The sequence below is a fragment of the Chiloscyllium plagiosum genome, unplaced genomic scaffold, assembly GCF_037043375.1.
Source record: "Chiloscyllium plagiosum isolate Xiang-an unplaced genomic scaffold, Cpla_swu_hap1 HiC_scaffold_20, whole genome shotgun sequence".
Lineage (NCBI taxonomy): Eukaryota > Metazoa > Chordata > Chondrichthyes > Orectolobiformes > Hemiscylliidae > Chiloscyllium > Chiloscyllium plagiosum.
Window position 1 is genome coordinate 8,069,264 of NW_028270158.1, and position 19,568 is coordinate 8,088,831.

The 19,568-nt window shown below is 38.4% G+C and overlaps 1 protein-coding gene across 10 annotated transcripts in view; it reads left to right on the top strand.

Annotated features, from left to right (window-relative positions):
• The window catches only part of mrtfba (myocardin related transcription factor Ba), a 240,623-nt gene that overhangs the window by 113,389 nt on the left and 107,666 nt on the right, over window positions 1–19,568 (top strand). The gene's annotated exons all lie outside the window — the stretch shown is intronic.

Genomic DNA, 19,568 nt, shown 5'->3' on the forward strand with positions numbered 1-19,568 from the left:
GACATGGTAAAGAAAAAGCATTTCACTAGTTAATTTCCTTCCACTGTGATTTTTCTGCTGAACTCTGTCCAGTTCTAGATGCATTGATAATTTTGCAGAAGAGGTATTTGAATCATTCCTAGTATTTGCATATTTGTGCTTTGGAGAATATTTGACGTTTTCAAGTTTTGAATTTTGTTTAGGTCTGTTTAGTTTGGCGAGGTTATAACTAATACGGTATTTTTAAAAAACCCTCTTGTTCTTTTATATTCGGTTTTGTCAAATTCTAATGACATCTGGGAACAATAACTTGATTATGGTTGGTGATTATTTCTGCTGCCAAATTGATAATTCAATTGTAAAGTGTGGTGCCTTGTTCAAAACGGTCAAAAGATTGCATGACTTCATTAAAACAATATATAAAATTACAGCATCCTGATTCCAAGTTAAAAGAAAATGCAGACCTTGATGAACCTTACATTTGCAATGATACATGTCATTGAGTGTAAAGTGCAAAATTGGTCAAATTGAACTGGCCAGAAGCCATAACCTCTTGAAATAAGCAATGTTTCTTTAATATGGGTTCAGATGCCCTTCCAATGTTCTGTCACAAAGATAATCGAAGTATATTTTCATCTGAGTAGTCACAGATGTTACGTTATGCAGAGTTGGAGTTGTTTTCCTTTAAGTAACTGTTGTTTTTATGCAGGACTCCCACTCCATCTGATTATAGTTTTGTGGATTTTTGGCCACTATGTTGCAGATTTGAACACTAGGTATTTAACTTCATCAATCCTTGGCAACTACCAGTGCATTTTGTCTTTCTTTTCCTCAAATTATTGGACAGAGAGAGGTCGTATGATTGAATGCATTAAATAAAATTAAACCTCGAGCATGGGATTAAGTAGCTGTAAAGTCTGTAATACATTATGGACTGGGGGCAACATTAAGCAATTGTCCATGCTTTTGACACTCACATGGTTTTACTTTTCATTGAGATGAGCAGAAAAGTCTGGCATCTATGTAGAAAATTGAGAATGCTTCCATGTAAGGTGAATTTCAGCCTCATGGGTTTGTTAAAGATAGGTTTACATTTTTGTCGAGAATATTCTGATAAATTATTATTGTCAATTTGAAGGAGTACAGAAATTTTAGAGAGCAAATAGTGGGTATTCAATCCAAATATTGTGTACCTGGTGAAGTGAGGCTATGGGTTTAGCCTTTGTTGGAGCACTTTAGTAATAGGTAAAAAGTGGTGGAAGTGTGCATTCAAATATATCTTTGAAGTAGTGAAATACCAAGAGCCTTTATTGCTCACTCTGGTCAGGAAATGGACTAGCTTTAAATAGACAAGGATTATCATCTTGGTATTGTACTTTCCTGCATGATTGTCCAAATACAAAGGATCCACAGGAAATGTGAATCTCACTTGAATCAAGAAATTGTAATGTAAACTGCTATTTAAATTGGGAATATTGTTCGAAAATCAAATCGATTTTACATATTAATATATGATGCACAATTTATTTGCATGATATTTTAAAGTGGTTAAGATTGAGTCTTTGCTTTGCATTAAATGTAATTGAATTGGTTACTTCATTCCATCATCTACAGTTCATATACTTAAAAGAAAACTTGTCACAGTAACATTTATACTGCAACAGAGAGGCTCCATTTTTTCACTGAAATGTTGAAATTGGATAGTATAGGTGGCTCTTTATCTGAGGAGCTGATGATTTGATTTTTTATGATATAGAAATTTACTACTTAAATAGATACTTCCACTTTTAATTCATAATACTGCTCAGAGTTCAGTAAGCTAAAGATTGTTCTTATGCACAATATTATAAAGCATTGAGATGACAATATTACATAAAGAAGAGCCAGATTTTCTACGGTGATAATACAAACCTATTTTTCCCCAAAGGAAGCAATCTTTTTGGCATAATATGTTACCCTGTAAAATATTTTCCATAAATAAGTCATTGTTATCTACCAAGGATAAGTGTACCACTCCATTGCACCTTCAATAATATAAATTCTCAGTTCTATTGTAGTGATTTAGGACATGGCTCATTAAATTAATCTGGGTTTTGAATCCCCAACCAGTTATAACAGAGTAAAATTAGGTTTAGGAAGTTTTTGTTGTTTATATAATCAATATTTATATACTCCACTACAATGTTTGAATAGAAGTTGACTTTCCAAGGATCGGGGAGTCCAAAACCAGAGGACACAGGTTTAATGTAAATGGGGAAAGATTTAGAAAGGACCTGAAGTGTAACGTTTTCATGCAGAGGGTGATGCATATATGGAATGAGCTGCCTGAGGAAGTTGTGGAGGCTTGTAAAATTACAACATTTAAAAGGCATCTGGATAGGTACAGGAGTAGGAAGGGTTTAGAGGGATGTGGGCCATTGCTGGCAAATAGGACTAGGTCAGATTGGGGTGTCTGTTCAGCACAGACGATTTAGACCAAAGGGTCTGTTAAGACTCCAAATTGAGATTTGGCTTACCGTATCGACTTGTCATCTGTGGTACACTATTCCACAAAGTCATAAGTGTCCCACAATTTGTCCTATATCCTGGAAAAGAAAAACATCATTTATGCAGTTAAGCATCTGTGGCTGGCAGATGAGCCAAATCAAATTAAAATAAACAGCTTGCACAAACTTAATGAGAACTGAAAATTTCCTGAGCTGGGAAAACTATAAAAAGTAATAAAACAATTCCGTGAAATGAAAAAATGCAAATGAAAATATGAAATGAATTTAATATGATATCAAAGCTAAACATAAATGTCTTAAAGTAAGGATTGTGCCTTGGATTTCCCTGTGGCTTCCTTTCACTCACCTGAGCATCCAAGAATGCTGCTGATCGCGCTCCACTCATCAATATCCCTTTGTAATTTTATGCTACCATCTACACTATCTTCAATGTCACCTAACTTACTATCATCAGCAAATTTGGATATATGGCTTTCTATGCTATTATCCACATCATTAATAAATAATGTGAATAACTGAGGCCCGAACACAGATTCTTGTAGGGCACCACTGGTCACATCCTACTAATTTGAGTACCTACCCATTATCCCCACGTTCTGCCACAGCCATTCAACCAGATTCCCATCCATATCAGTAATTTGCCTTCATATCTGTGGGTTTCTACCTTAGTTAACAGTCTCTTATGTGAAACTTTATCAATTGCTTTCTGGAAATCCATGTAATTGATGTCCATAGACATTCTCCTGTCATCTTTGTGAACTCTTCAAAAAAAATCGGTCGAGTTTGTCAGGTATGACCTACCTGTCATGAATCCATACTGGCTGTCCTTGACTAATTGAAAATTTTCAAGGTGGTTCTTAATTACAGGCTCCAACAATTCGCCCACCGTATATTTTAGGCTAACTGATCTGTAATTCCCTGATTTTCCTCTCTCTCTCAAAAAGCAGAGTGGTATATGCATATTTTAGTCTGTGCATGATTCTGCTATCAACGCAGTTTGTGGCCCAGCACCTGTAAGGCCAGGTTGAGTATTATTCAAAAAGAAATTGGCCTTTTTGTATTTTCATCTAGATACTATTATTGATTTTCCAAGTTAATATAACTCCTTAATACAGTTTACTAGTTGATGTTGGTTTGAGTTTGCAAATATATTAACTCATAATACTTATAACAAAACTCTTAATTTTTAAGAGTTTGTCTACTGATTTATAAAATGTGGGACATGTTATACCCCACAGTGTGCTCCTTCTCTTGCTCCCTCTCACTCTCCCTTTCCTACCCCCACCTACCTAAACTATTTTTTCCATTATACACACTCAGTATATCTAGAAGTTTATATAATCTAATGAGGTTTTGGTTATGTTAGCTCACTGTACTTGAATTCTCCTCTTCAGTTCCCACTAAACAGTATTCCCTGATGGGCAGGCAAATTTGCCGACAGGCCTCCATCAGTGTAAATCCAATGGAATGACGTACACAAAATTATTTTATTCCCCCTGGTTTTTTCAGAAGTCCTTTAACTTGAGATTGTCAGCTGGCATTAGTAACTTATTCAGAATAATTGGGAGAAAGTGATGCCTGAAGGGTATAGATATGTTGTGCCATGGTATTTCCATGTGGTTGTAGCTAATTATTATTTGTGATGTGATATCACAAGCTAATCAGTGTACTACTTTCTGGCTTAGTGACACTGAGACTACTGCCAATGTAGGAGAGGCCTTATATTGCAAGATTTAGACCAGCTGAATTTTATTCATTATATGTGGCAACCATTCAGTTTGGTTTCAGACTATTTCAATGTAGGCCTGTCATTGTTGTTGCAGTGTACCATTCCAAATTATAAGTCATTTATTCAAATGATCTGACAACTTAATTGTTAACAATCAATTTCTAGTCTCCTGTATTATGTTGTTTAATTCATATTACTACACCATTGATTTGTTTTAAATACAAAAACAGCTGTGATTATTCGGAGTAGACTGCAGTTGTAAGTAAAATTTTGGCATTTTGCTGATGTTGATATTTCTACTGGATTACTTCATCTGTGGGGAAAAACATATTTCAAATTGAGTTTTAAAAATTAATTGCAATTCCCTTGAAAATGAGTAATGCATTAGATTAACTGCAAAAACTTTTTTCCCACAGTTTTCAAGTCTGTTAGAATGTGACATGTACTAAAATGGTGATATATTATAGAAAAGAGATATTGATAATTTGAGTGAGTGGGCAAAAATTTGGCAGATGGATTACAATGTCATAAAATCCATTGTAGTAAAAATAATGGAAAAGTTAAATGTTATTTAAATAGTTACTTCTGAATGTTGCTGTACAGAGGGATCCAGATGTCCTCCTACACAAAACAAAAAATGTTAACATGCAGATACAAAAGTAATTAGGACAACAAACTGAATTTTGACCATTATTGCATGGGAAATAGAGTATTAAAGACATCTTACCACTGGCAGGGCATTAGTGAAACCAGTTTAAGTCTCCTTATTTAAAAAGGGAGATACTTGCATTAAGGACAGTTCAGAGAAAGTTCACTGGACTAATTCCTTGGGATGAAGTGGTTATTTTAAGAAGGATTACTTAACAGATGTGATCTATACTCATTGGAGTTTAGAAGAATGAAGCATGATTAAATTGAATCTTAAAAGATTCTGAGGAGGCTAGACAAGGTAGATGATGTGAAAGTATTTTCCATTGTGAGAAAATCTAGAGGTAGGGGACATATTTTCACGTTGAGGGGAGCCTCACCCAATGTATAGATTGGGAAGATTTTTTTTCTGAGTTTGAATCTTTGGGATATTGTGTGCATGAGAGTTGTGGAGACTAGTCATTCAAAATAGTCATTGCTGAATTATCCAGATTTTTGAACTATCGACAAAACGAAATTGAGGCAGGCTCAGGTCAACCATGATCTTACTGAATGGCTTACTTCTACTTCTATTTCCTGGGTTCTTTGAATGGTATCTAAGTGTTCTAAATAATTTAAGTTCTGTTGAAAAGTAACAAAATAATTCTTATTCCCATTATTTCACAACTACAGGATAGTTTGTCCTATTAAGCATGAATTTAATTCATAAGCCACTTCAAAACATGCTCTACACGGCTAGCTGTGACTGAACTTGGTGCAAAACTTAATGATTTTAAAAAATAACAGGCCGCTCATTGATATTAATTGGCTGTATTTTACAGGTTTGAGAATTATTTCTGTATATTAGAATATTTTACTTTGGACACTGCAGTCTGCTTATTTGCGGTGAAAGCAGAAACTGGCAATAGATTAACTGAATCCCTATGGGAAACTGTCAGAAGGGATAAATAACACTGTTAAGAATTCAATTATAATGGAGACCAAATGGGTTATATTGGCAGTAACTCTTTTTATCAGATTATTTATTGCATTGGCATTGACTCATTTTTGATTGATTTCCCATGGAAATAGATGTCAATACTGTTTTTCCTATATTGTTCAGATGCAATTAAATAATTTCCTTGCAATAACCTGATGGAAATATTACGAACAAAAAACAGAAATTGCTGGAAAAGCTGGAAAAAAACAGAAATTGCTGGCAGCATCTGTGGAGAGAAATCAGACATAACATTTCGGGTCATGTGACACTTCCTTTGTTCCGAGGAAGAGTCACTCAACCTGAAACATTGACTCTGATTTCTGTCCAGAGATGCTGCCGGATCTGATGAGCTTTTCGAGCAATTTCTGTTTTTGTTTCTGATTTACAACATCTGCAGTTCTTGCAGTTTTTACAAAGATTATTTAGCAAAAAACAGATTTACTGTATCTTGGATAATAAACCTCTTAAATGATTGTGATTCCAATTTCAAATGTTTAAATCTTATCCAATAACCAGGCTTATTAAGTCTCAACCATGTTCGGTGTATTTCAAACTCAAAACCTTTGTGTATTCATTTTGTGACCAACCAGGTTTTGCATGATGTAGCTTTTATAGATAGGGGAAGCACCATACTGGCAAATGGAAATCTAATTTACTGAACTTGGTAATTATTCTGAATTTGAAAATTTTGGGCAAAGTTCAACTGCATCCCTCATTGAACACATCTTGTCTATACAAAATATGGAACTCAGCAAGATTGGCTTGCTTTAGCTCACTCCTTAAAGTAAGATTATTCTGGCAACAGAGTTTTATCGACTGCATTTAATGTTACGGGGTTTCTAAAATTGAAAATGTGCCAGGAATCTGTGTTTGTGGGAAAAGAAAATCCTGGAGATTGAAAACTAGCAAATGTCACCTTTACTAATTAGGAAAGAAGCAAGAGGGGATGGAAAAGATGCAGGGAACTTAGGGACTTGTCAGCCTTGCATCAGTAATAAGGAAATTGCAAGTTTCTGTCATAAGTGGACACTTGGATTAAAAAAAAATCAGATTGTGCACAGTCAGCCTGGATTTGTGAATGGAAAGTCATCTTTGAAAAAGTTATTGGAGTTCTTTGAGGATGTTTCTAATAAAATTAATAAAGGAATGTCAATGGATGTAGTGCAATTGACTTTCAGAAGGCTTTTGATAAGGTCCTCACAGATAGTTGGTTAATAAAATGATAGCATATGGCATATGAAGTAATGTACTGGCATGGATTAAGGATTAATGGACAGAAAATGGGTCATTCTTGAATTGGTAGATTGTCTCGTGGGATACTGCAAGGATCAGTACATGAGCCCCAGCTGTTAATAATATGTCAATGATTTGGACCAAGCTGTGTGACATTGTGACTTAGTGGGTCAAAGCGCCTGTCTAGTAAACTCAAAATTCTGAGTTTGAATCTCGGCAAAAGTGATATTGTCCCTGCCCTTGAGCCAGGACACCTCAGTTCAAGTCCCACTTGCTCCAAAGATATGTAATAATAATGTTCATTATTAATATAGTGCATTAATAATGATATAGTTTGGAGGAAGGATCACTGGACCCGTAACGTTAACTCTGATTTCTCTCCACCGATATTACTGAGTTTTTCCAGCAATTTCTATTTTTGTTTCTGATTTACAGATTCTGCAGTTCTTTCAGTTTTTATGTGTCATAACATCTGTGATCAGGTTGATGAGAAAATATCTGTAAATCTAACCAATTGTGGTGTTTCCAAAATGACAGATGATACAAAGCAAAGCAGATCTGTGCATTCTGAGAAAGATAAAATATTTTTAGGATTTGGACAGGTTTAGTAATTGATAAAGAACACGGTAGATGCAATATAACACGGAACAGTGTGAGGTTATCCACGTTGGTAGAAAGAATGGTTGTGCAGAATATTTCATAGATAGTGAAAGGTTGGAGAAAGTAGATGACCAAAATGGACTTGGATGACTTGGTCAATAAGTAATTGAGGGCTAGCGTGTAGGTCCAGCAAGCTATTAGGAAGGCTAGTGGAACATTAGCTTTTATTTCAAAATCATATACGTACAGGCATAGTGAAGATTTGGAGGAGCCAGTGTTGGACTGGCGTGGACAAAGTTTAAAAAAAATCACACAGCACCTGTTGGACTATAACCAGGCATAGTGAAGTCTTTCTTCAGTTTTATAGAGAAGTTTGGTTAGAATGCCTTTGTGTGCAGTTCTAGAGTCATAGAGATGTACAGCATGAAAACAGATCCTTCGGTCTAACTCGTCCATGCCGACCAGATATCCCAACCCAATCTAGTCCCACCTGCCAGCACCTGGCCCATATCCCTCCAAACCTTTCCTATTCATATACCCATCCAAATGCCTCTTAAATGTTGCAATTGTACTAGCCTCCACCACAACCTCTGGCAGTTCATTCCATACATGTACCACCCTCTGCATGAAAAAAGTTGCCCCTTAGGTCTCTTTTTATATCTTTCCCCTCTCATCCTCAACTTATGCCCTCTAGTTCTGGACTCCCCGACCCCAGGGAAAAACTTTGTCTATTTATTCTATCCATGCTCCTCATAATTTTGTAAACGTCTATTAGGTCACCCCTCAGCCTCCGACGCTCCAGGGAAAAAAGCCCCAGCCTGTTCAGCCTCTCCCTATAGCTCAAATCCTCCAACCCTGGCAACATCCTTGTAAATATTTTTTAAACACTTTCAAGTTTCACAACATCTTTCCGATAGGAAGGAGACCAGAACTGCACGCAATATTCCAACAGTGGCCTCACCAATGTCCTGTACAACCGCAACATGACCTCCCAACTCCTGTACTCAATACTCTGACCAATAAAGGAAAGCATACCAAACGCCGCCTTCACTATCCTACCTACCTGCGACTCCACTTTCAAGGAGCTATGAACCAGCACTCCAAGGTCTCTTTGTTCAGCAACACTCCCTAGGACCTTAGCATTAAGTGTATAAGTCCTGGTAAGATTCGCATTTATCTGAATTAAGCTCCATCTGCCACTTCTCAGCCCATTGGCCCATCTGGTCCAGATCCTGTTGTAATCTGAGGTAACCCTCTTCGCTGTCCACTACACCTCCATCTGCAAACTTACTAACTGTACCTCTTATGCTCGCATCCAAATCATATATGTAAATGACAAAATGTAGAGGGCCCAGCACCGATCCTTGTGGCACTCCACAGGTCACAGGCATCCAGTCTGAAAAACAACCCTCCACCACCATCCTCTGTCTTCTATCTTTGAGCCATTTCTGTATCCAAATGGCTAGTTCTCCCTGTATTCCACGAGATCTAACCTTGCTGATCAGTTTCTCATGGGAAACCTTGTCTAACGCCTTACTGAAGTTCATATAGATCACATCTTCTGCTCTGCCCTCATCAATCTTCTTTGTTACTTCAAAAAACTCAATCAAGTTTGTGAGACATGATTTCCCACGCACAAAGCCATGTTGACTATCCTGAATCAGTTAGGAGAAATTGAGGACTGCAGATGCTGGAGATCAGAGCTTAAAAATGTGTTGCTGGAAAAGCGCAGCAGGTCAGGCAGCACCAAAGGAGGAGGAGAATCAACGTTTCGGGCATAAGCCCTTCTTCAGGAAGGGTTTATGCCCAAAATGTCGATTCTCCTTCTCCTTTGATGCTGCCTGACCTGCTGCACTTTTCCAGCAACACATTTTTAAGCTCTTATCCCGAATCAGTCCTTGCCTTTCCAAATGCATGTACATCCTGTCCCTCAGGATTCCCTCCAACAACTTGCCCACCACCGAGGGCCCTATTCTCTCCCTTGTTACCCTTTTGTCCTTAATATATTTGTAAAATCCCTTTGAATTCTCCTTAATTCTATTTGCCAAAGCTATCTCATGTCCCCGTTTTGCCCTCCTGATTTCCCTCTTAAGTATACTCCTACTTTCTTTATACTCTTCTAAGGATTCACTCGATCTATCCTGTCTGTACCTGATATATGCTTCCTTCTTTTTCTTAATCAAACCCTCAATTTGTTTAGTCACCCAGCATTCCCTATACCTACTAGCCTTCCCTTTCTCTGTGACAGGAATATACTTTCTCTGGATTCTTGTTATCTCATTTCTGAAGGCTTCCCGTTTTCCAGCCGTCCCTTTACCTGCGAATATCTGCCTCCAATCAGCTTTCGAAAGTTCTTTCCTAATACTGTCAAAATTGGCCTTTCTCCAATTTAGAACTTCAACTTTTAGATCTGGTCTATCCTTTTCCATTACTATTTTAAAACAAATAGAATTATGGTCGCTGGCTCCAAAGTGCTCCACCACTGACACCTCAGTCACTTGCCCTGCCTTATTTCCCAAGAGTAGGTCAAGTTTTGCACCTTCTCTAGAAGGTACTTCCACATACTGAATCAGAAAATTGTCTTGTACACTCTTAACAAATTCCTCTCTACCTAAACCTTTAACACTATATGGCAGTCCCAGTCGATGCTTGGAAAGTTAAAATCCCCTACCATAACTACCCTATTATTCTTACAGATAGCTGAGATCTCCTTACAAGTTTGTTTCTCAATTTCCCTCTGACTATTGGGGAGTCTATAATACAATCCCAATAAGGTGATCATCCCTTTCTTATTTCTCAGTTCCACCCAAATAACTTCCCTGGATGTATTTCCAGGAATATCCTCCCTCAGCACAGCTGTAATGCTATCCCTTATCAAAAATGCCACTCCCCCTCCTCTCTTGCCTCCCTTTCTATCCTTCCTGTAGCATTTGTATCCTGGAACATTTAAGCTGCCAGTCCTGCCCATCCCTGAGCCATGTTTCTGTAATTGCTATGATATCCCAGTCCCATGTTCCTAACCGTGCCCTGAGTTCATCTGCCTTCCCTGTTAAAATAAATGCAGTTTAATTTATTAGTCCTACCTTGTCCCTGCCTGCCCTGACTGTTGACTCACTTCTGTTCTCAACTGTATCCATCTCAGATCGATCTCTTTCCTCACTATCTCCCTGGGTCCCACCCCCCTACCTTTACTAGTTTAAATCCTCCCAAGCAGTTCTAGCAAATTTCCCTGCCAGTATGTTAGTCCCCTTCCAATTTAGGTGCAATCCGTCCTCCTTGTACAGGTCACTTCTATCCCAAAAGAGATTCTAATGATCCAGAAATGTGAATCCATCTCCCATGCACCAGCTCCTCAGCCATGCATTCATCTGCTCTATCCTCCTATTCTAGTCTCCTCCTCTCAGGAAAGATATTATTGCCCTAGAGGGAGTGCAATGAAGGTTCAACAGAATGGCAAGACTGTGCTACGAAGAGAGATTGGGCAAACTGGGCCAAATACTCGAGAGTATCAAAGTTGTAAACTTGATCTCATTGAATCCTAAGGGACACACAGGGTAGATACAAGTAAGATGATTCCCTTGCTTGGGAGTCTAGGCCCAAGGGAACAATTTAAAAATAATGGGCATGCCATTTGGCACAGAGATAAAAAAGAAAAATGTTTTTTTACTCATAGGGGATGGTGAATTCTTGGAATGTTTTGCCCTGGAGAGCTGTGGGAAGTTCAGTCTTTTGATTGCCAGTACATCTAAAATTTAAAGCTTTTGAGGATGGTGTTAGTTAAAGGTATTGGAATGTTCAATCAGCCTTGTTTGTATAAGATAAGAACTAATTGTGTTGGAAATGATATGTTAACATAGTTAATGAATTGGCTAACTGATAAGAGGCCCCATCTCAGGATGATAACCTGCAACTAAGAGAGTGCCATAGGATCAGTTCTTGGGCCGCAATTATCTACGATGTATAATAATGACCTGGATGAGGCAAGTGAATGTGTGATTGCCAAGTTTATGGATGATACAATAGGCAGGAAGGCAGGTGGTAAGGATGACTGAGTCTGCAGAGGGATATGGACAGGTTCAGCAAGTGGACAAAAACTTGGCAGATTTAGGGTGGCACAGTGGCTCAATGGTTAACACTGCCTCACAGTGCAAGGGACCTAGGTTTGATTTCAGCCTTGGTTGATTGTCTGTGTGTCTCTGCATGGAATTCCTCCGGACGCTCCAGTTTCCTCCCACAGTCCAAAGATGTGCAGGTCAGGTGGATCATAAGGCTGATCCCTGATATGATTGACTATCTTAAGATAAGTTCAGTAGGTTAGACCTGTACTTTTTGTAATTTAGAAGATTAAAGTACAATCATACTGAAACATAAGATTCTTATTGGTATATGTGGAAAAGTATTTTACACTGAGAGAGATTCTAGGACTAGAAAACATAAATGTGAGACCCCTTACTCTGATATTAAGGCAGAAATGGTAACTGAGTATATTCTAGGCTGAGACGGACAGATTTATAATTAGGAATGGAATCAAGGCTTATGAAGAAAAGGCAGAAGTTGAGTATCAGCCGTTATCTCATTGAATGGTATTGCAGAATAGCTTACTTCTGCTTCCGCAGTTATGGTCTTACGATAATGAATGGTGAGGCAGGTTCAGTTGCCAGAATGTTCTTGTTCTGGTCTTAACATTATTCTGTGTGTCCATTTAGTATCATTTTATGTTCATTATTCCATGGGCTTGTGGACGTCACTGTGGGTTTCGATAAGAAAGGAGCATTTTGACATTATGAGAAGGGTTTGATAATAAAGCTTGCTGTGACCTTTCTTTCCTGCAGTGAAAAGTACATCCTGGTCTTGTAAAATCTGAGGCTGAAAATTTATGCTTACTCTGTGAACCAACCAATTTCTTATTTATTCCATAATAAAGATCAAGATAATTCAAATTATTTTCTAGTCTTAATTGTTTTTAACTAAAGTTTAAACTTTACTGTGTAGTGTACTGTCAGCTTAAATTGTACCTGAATATCAGTAGATGTGTGCTTGGTACTGAAAAGAGATTGAGTGATTATAATTTCAAGGAAAATATTTTGTTTTTATGTTGTCCAGGTTTCAGACTTGCAAACAGCTGAGTGTTCAGGCAGGTGATTGCTGATATCTCTACAGTTTCTGTCAGTAGCAATAAATGAGAAGTCATTTGGGAACACTAAGCATCAACTCAAAATGCCATGCCTGACAGTTGTCTCTTTATGCCTTTCACTTTTCTCAGACCACAACTGACAAACTGGTGAAAATCTACACCTGCTCACAGTGGGAGGTTTGCATCTGGTTATTAGCCAAGGCTGGTATTTCATATCCTCATAGTGCATGATACCAAACGCATTTTCATTAGAAATGTATCTGAATCTAATTTTCAGCTTGGCAAATGATCCCTGCTAATGAAATATAATTTGGCTCTTTAAGTATTTATATGATTAAAGGGCTAATTTTACATTTGATTTTCTTCTGATTGATCTTTGCGTACTAATTTAAATCTCACTTGAAACACATTCCAGAAGCCTTGTCTAACTGAAGAGAATAAACATAAGCCACCAGTCAGTTGGGCATATCATTTGTCTTTCTGATGATCAATTGCATTTTCCAAATTGTGACATTTGGTATTTAAAAAAACCCAAAATATTGAATATGCTCATGCGGTGCATGAACCATTTCTTTGAAACAATTACTTTATTATATTGACCCCTTGCTTTGAATAATCCTGCCAACTGCCAGTGCTATATGATGAATGTAACAAATATAATAATTAAAGTTATAGAATTAATACACAAATTGTGCAGTACCTTACTTGACACAATGTTAAGGTGTACCATAGTTATTGATATTAACACATAGAAAACAAATGTTGTGAAATTTGAATTTTCCAAATGACTAAATCATTTTAATCTCTCTGCAGATGCAGACATGCACAGGGCTACCAACAGAGAAAAGTAGTGATTGTAGGCATCAATTTCATGTTTAACTTTTCGTTTACCTCATTATTGCCGAGGAATTAATATCTATGAGCTGTATTCATGTTTTTCAATAGGCTTGTCTTCACAAGTGTAGAAGGGATGCCTTTGAAGAATAAATATTGCATCTATTTTAAACAGAATTTTAATCAGATGTTCTGAGTACTATTTCTGAAACCAACCTGCAATTGGTCCCTGGACAGCCACCTTAAAAGGAAAAACTGGACCAGAAAGAAGCAGGGGAGGTGTTCAAGTGCCAAGGATGAAGGAGCATGGAAGAACTGACATTGAGTGAAAGACAGTGGAATTATGGGATTGGAAATGGAATTGACAGTGGTGCTAGTACATTTGACTTGTATAATAATTCTGAGTTGAAGTGTCACGGAACAGGAGAAACCTGTGCAATGCTTAGCATTGCTACGGAAGTAAAATGTATCTGTCTGCTGTTCGCATCCACTCAGTTCTAAGCACTATTTAGTGCATTCAAAACCTTCCAAAAATTGTTGTGTCTAAAGGTTCACAGCCCATTCCAAGACACAATTGCATAGTGACATTTCAATGCAATGCTGAGAGGATGTTGCATTTGAGGGGGTGCATGAAACTATAAGCTATTGCTACTGCCCCTTCAATTAATGCCATGAAAGATTAACTGCTTACTGAGTAATCTTGTAATGCAGGAAAGAAACCATATTTTGAGATTAGATTAGGTTCCCTACAGTGTGGAAGCAGGCCCTTCTAGGGAGAGAAAAGGGCCCCTTAAAGATCAGCAAGGCGGCCTTTGTGTGGAGCCACAGAAAATGGTGGGGGGGGGGGGAAATAGATGATGACGTCTTGCAAAATGTCCAGATTACAGAGGAGGAAGTGCTGGATGTCTTGAAACGGTTAAAGGTGGATAAATCCCCAGGTCCTGATCAGGTGTACCCGAGAACTCTGTGGGAAGCTAGAGAAGTGATTGCTGGGCCTCTTGCTGAGATATTTGTATTATTGATAGTCACAGGTGAGGTGTCGGAAGACTGGAGGTTGGCAAACGTGGTGCCACTGTTTAAAAAGGGCGGTAAAGACAAGCCAGGGAACTATAGACTGGTGAGCCTGACCTCAATGGTGGGCAAGTTGTTGGAGGGAATCCTGAGGGACAGGATGTACATGTATTTGGAAAGGCAAGGACTGATTCGGAATAGTCAACATGGCTTTGTGCATGGGAAATCATGTCTCACAAACTTGATTGAGTTTTTTGAAGAAGTAACAAAGAAGATTGATGAGGGCAGAGCAGTAGATGTGATCTATATGGACATCAGTAAGGTGTTCGACAAGGTTCCCCAAGGGAGACTGATTAGCAAGGTTAGATCTCGTGGAATACAGGGAGATCTAGCCGTTTGGAGACACAAATGGTTCAAAGGTAGAGAAGTGGGTGGTGGTGGAGGGTTGTTTTTCAGACTGAAGGTCTGTGACCAATGGAGTGCCACAAGGATCGGTGCTGGGCCCTCTACTTTTTGTCATTTACATAAATGATTTGGATGCGAGCATAAGAGGTACAGTCAGTAAGTTTGCAGATGACACCAAAATTGGAGGTGTAGTGGACAGCGAAGAGGGTTACCTCAGATTACAACAGGATCTGGACCAGATGGGCCAATGGGCTGAGAAGTGGCAGATGGAGTTTAATTCCGATAAATGCGAGGTGCTGCATTTTGGGAAAGCAAATCTTAGCAGGACTTATACACTTAATGCTAAGGACCTAGGGAGTGTTGCTGAACAAAGAGACCTTGGAGTGCAGGTTCATAGCTCCTTGAAAGTGGAGTCGCAGGTAGATAGGATAGTGAAGGCGGCGTTTGGTATGCTTTCCTTTATTGGTCAGCGTATTGAGTACAGGAGTTGGGAGGTCATGTTGCGGTTGTCCAGGATATTGGTTAGGCCACTGTTGGAATATTGCATGCAGTTCTGGTCTCCTTCCTATCGGAAAGATGTTGTGAAACTTGAAAGTGTTCAGAAAAGATTTACAAGGATGTTGCCAGGGTTGGAGTATTTGAGCTATCGGGAGAGGCTGAACAGGCTGGGGCTGTTTTCCCTGGAGCGTCGGAAGCTGAGGGGTGACCTTATAGAGGTTTACAAAATTATGAGGGGCATGGATAGGATAAATAGACAAAGTCTTTTCCCTTGGGTCGGGGAGTCCAGAACTAGAGGGCATAGGTTGAGGGTGAGAGGGGAAAGATATAAAAGAGCCCTAAGTACGTGTCGTACGTGTATGGAATGACCTGCCAGAGGATGTGGTGGGGGCTGGTATAATTGCAACATTGAAGAGGCATTTGGATGGGTATATGAATAGGAAGGGTTTGGAGGGATATGGACCAGGTGCTGGCAGGTGGGACTAGTTTGGGTTGGGATATCTGGTCGGCATGGACGGGTTGGACTGAAGGGTCTGTTTCCATGCTGTACATCTCTATGACTCTAAGTCCATACCGACCTTCTGAAGAGTAACTCACCTAGACCCACCTCTGACTCATCCACCTAACACTATGGGCAGTTTCGCTTGGCCAATTCACCCTGACCTGCACATCTTTGGGAGGAAACCGGAGCACCTGGAGGAGAACCACACACACACTGGGAGAATGTGCAAACTCCACACAGATGGTCACCCGAGGCTAGAATCAGACCTGCGTCACGCACCCAGTGAGGCAGCAATGTGAACCACTGAGCCACTGTGCCACCCATGGCATTTTCCTGTGTCAATGAGTAATTAATTTATGAAACATTTAAAACTCTGAGATGGATGATGATTAAGGCACCATAAACAGTTTGTTTATTTGTGGTATCAAACAAAAAGAAATGCATACATATTTGATAAAACAGATCAGTGGAAAGAAATGATTGAGTGCCAACTTAAACAATTAACACAATCCCTACTTACGTTTTGTTGTTTTAAAATGACTGCATTAGATGCCGATGAAATTAACTGGGGAAACTAGTTCAGAGTTTGACAATGTGGGGGAGTTAAATTAACATCTGCCGTTCAAACGTTAATCTACAGGGAGTCAAACAAATGTGATTTCAGTTGACCACCTCTCTCAGGGTTGGCTTCAGCAGTTTTTCTGAGTCACTCTTTGAGATGATGTACTTCAGTACTTGGAGTTGGATCAAAAGAATTGCAGAAACAAACACAACTGTCTCCTGCAGCCAAACAAGGATGATATTGAAGTGAATCATTTTTAACCTCTGTTTTTAAACACCCTAATGTTGTAAAATGTTGAGAATAACTGATAAAATGGCATTATTGCACGGGTGGCATGAGAGAGAAAGGGGTGCCAATGCATCCTGCCGGAAGACTGTACTTCGTAAATTTGAAATACTTTCAATGAATTGTTTACTTGAGCAAGAATTAGTTATATCAATTCAATCGTAAGTGGGGCGCAAACAGTATGGAAAAATTCCTGGCTGTTTCAACTAGCTTGGTAGGTTTCATCAATAAATACTTCAACAACAATAAAAGATAGAAAAGAGCCCTAAGGGGCAACTTTTTCACGCAGAGGGTGGTACCTGTATGGAATGAGCTGCCAGAGGATGTGGTGGAGGCTGGTACAATTGCAACATGTAAGAGGCATTTGGATGGGTATATGAATAGGAAGGGTTTGGACGGATATGGGCCAGGTGCTGGCAGGTGGGACTAGATTCGGTTGGGATATCTGATCGGCATGGAAAGGTTTGGACCAAAGGGTCTGTTTCCATGGTATATCTCTATGACTCTATAACTAAAGTCTGCTGATCATATTCTTACTAACAAAATTAGCATTCCTCTTTCTGATATCAAATCTGTGTTCTGTAAGCTCTGCAGAAAATTTCAAGAATTTCCAGTAAAGATGATCATCTAGTTCTGCAGTTTATATCTAACTCTAATATGTGGTCTGTGTATATTCAGAATGGGATTTACTTTATGCACATCGCTTCAAAAATAGAATTGCTATCATATCAACAATATTTGTTTTTTTTTTAAAAACGGCGTTCCAATGGTGAAATGATTAGCATTAGACAGTCCAGCTTATGACTTACCAGCATTCTCACATTGAGTTTTTTACAGTCAATATCTATGATTACCCAATATGCTACCCTGTATTCAACCTTCCACTATGGAAAGTTACAACTACTCTGTTTTGAAGAGTTTTCCTGGTGGATAGTATTGATATTATTGGGAACAAGCATTTTTATTCTGTCTAATTATTAAAGATATAGCAAGGATGACTGGAACTGTATCTTATATCAGTGAGATGGAAGTCTTTGCCATTATGATTCAAAGAAGGGGTAAGGTGGAGGAGGAGTTATTTCCCTGGTGTCCTGGCCAATAATGTTAACGTTACTAACTAGACACATGTTCTGGTCATGTAACTCCATTGCTGTTTGTGGGGCTCAGCTGTGCAGAGATTGTTTCCTACATTTCAAAAGAGACTAGACTTCAAAAGTAGTTTGTTAGTCATCAAGTGATTGAGAGAGTCTGAGATATTATAAATGCAACATTACTTTCGGCAAGGTTGCTAATTTGAGATGGTGTATTACCTGTAATGAACTTGAAGGAAATATTGGTAAAAATTGTCCATTCTAAGCTTAAGTTGTGTCTCTTCACTAATTTGGGCACACTCTTGACTCTGAAATATCTGTGGTCTGGAGTGCTTTGTACTCCCCATTAGAGATAAATGTGTCATTACAAGAAACTAAAAAGATATGTTAAAAAGTACAGGTATCTGTATTAAACTGGATTTCCACAAATGTAGCATTAATGTCATTACTTTGCCTCATGACAAACCCAATTTATTTTAATTTCATTATATGTTTGAGCATTGCAAAGTTGTGCTCGTCAAAATAGTGTTTCCTGGAAACCTTGTTTTTAAAAACACCTTGAATAGACATTCTCACAGGGCACTGCAAAGAATCTCTGTACAGCTAACCGATACATCATGCTCCCTTTCTGCAGCTATAAAACTTGATTTATATCCACTTCTCTGAAAATACTGCATGCTTCACCAAAAAAGTTTATTCTTCTAAAAGCAGTTAAGTTGCCCATCATAGCATCATTGTAAAAAATAGTGGCTGTCGAGTACTTGTGCTGGAAGAACTTGATTATGAATGTGAACAACTAAAGTTTTTTACATACTGAGGCAAAATATTTGTTCACTTTTATTTAATACAAAGCCAGATAGAAATTGTTAATGGTAGATGTCCTTTTATATTGCTAACAGTTGGGAGGAAAAGAAGCTGTATGCATTGGTTTAAAAATTACCATGATTGCTAATGCTGTTAGTGTGGGAGAAGGCTAAGTGATGAGCAAAAAGCTGCAGTTTTTTTTAATGTGCAAAGGCCACCATCCTAGTATTAGTTTCCCTGACAACAGGTAGTACAAATCTAGAAAATTTACTTTGCTAGAAAAGTTATTTTGCATCTGTGTAACATCTGAATATGTGTAACAGTAGTTCCAATCATTCATTTTTAGTTTTTCCTTTGCTTGCTTCCTGAAATTTTTGTACTTTTCACAACATGCTTAAATCTAGTTTCTATTAAAAAAAATTAAAAATTAAATTAAAAAAGAGAAGCATTTCATCTAAATGGCGAGAGGTTGCAGAACTCTGAGATGCAGAGAGATCTAGGTATCCTAGTGCATAAATCATAGAAGGTTAGCATGCAGTTACAGCAAGTAATCAGGAGAGCTAATAAATGTAACGTTATGTTTTATTGTGGAAAGAATTAAATGCAAGAATAGGGAGCCTGTGCTTTGTCACCTGCCATACAGGGCATGATGAGACTGCATCTGGAGTACTGGTGTTCAGTACTGGTTTCCATGCTTACAGAAAGACATTAATGCATTAAAAGCAGTACAGAGAAGCTGTACTAAATTAGACCCTGGGATGAGCAGA